Consider the following 971-nt stretch of genomic DNA (forward strand, 5'->3'; position numbering starts at 1 on the left):
GAGAGAGAGAGAGAGAGAGAGAGAGAGAGAGAGAGAGAGAGACAGAGAGACAAAAAGAGAGAGAGACGTATACTCTTATTAGTGGAAACTGAGGATTTGAGAAGTTATATGATGCTTTAAAATTACACACTTATTATGAAAAAAATTCCACATTCTAGAGTCAAAGCCTCCTTTATTCTAACCAAAAGTGTGTGTTTCCAATCAAATCACTGTCAAAAGGTGCTAATAATATGCAAGATTATGATTAAAAGGTTAGAATGCATTTCAGATCCTGTTAATTTAGTTAGGACCATTTGTACTGTAATGAAATAAAATTAATCATTTGTGGATTTTTTGTTTGGATGTTTTGTTGGTTTATCATCAATCTTAGACAAATATATAATGAAAAGAGAAAATCGTCACCTACGTTCAGAAGATCATACGTGTGAAAGTTTTGTTTTTATTTTGCAACAATAGCATGATGTGCTATAAAAATCTCCATGTGATGGAAGTTTGGTCTCCTGCTCTAGACTCACGTTAGGTTTTTGGAAAATTATTGAACAGTTTCTTTCCGCTCTGTAAATGACTAGAGGAGCTTGCGCCCACTGAGGCTGACTGGAGCCCCTCACTGAGCGCGCTGGCGCAACGCAAACGCTTACCCGTCTGCTGGACGAGAGAGCAGCCGTCCACACTAGCACGACTGGCATCAGGAAGCCAGCCTGATTCCCTCAAAGGCAGCGTCCACCGTGAGCAGCTTCTTTAAGGCAGCGAGAGATGGGGGGACGAACACGACTTTGGGTGAACTGTCACGGCTACTGCTGACGCTTTCTGTGCCCCTAGCAATGTCACTGAAGTCCTCCGGAGACGCATAATAAACACGGTAAGATCATTGCTCTCACATAACTCGGACTCGGGTCTGTATGTCACAAGAGGAAGAAGTCGATAAAATGTCTCACACGGAGTTATTATGTAAAACTCAATCTATATGAGTT

This window comes from Octodon degus, unplaced genomic scaffold, assembly GCF_000260255.1.
Source record: "Octodon degus isolate 3935 unplaced genomic scaffold, OctDeg1.0 scaffold00239, whole genome shotgun sequence".
Classification (NCBI taxonomy): domain Eukaryota; kingdom Metazoa; phylum Chordata; class Mammalia; order Rodentia; family Octodontidae; genus Octodon; species Octodon degus.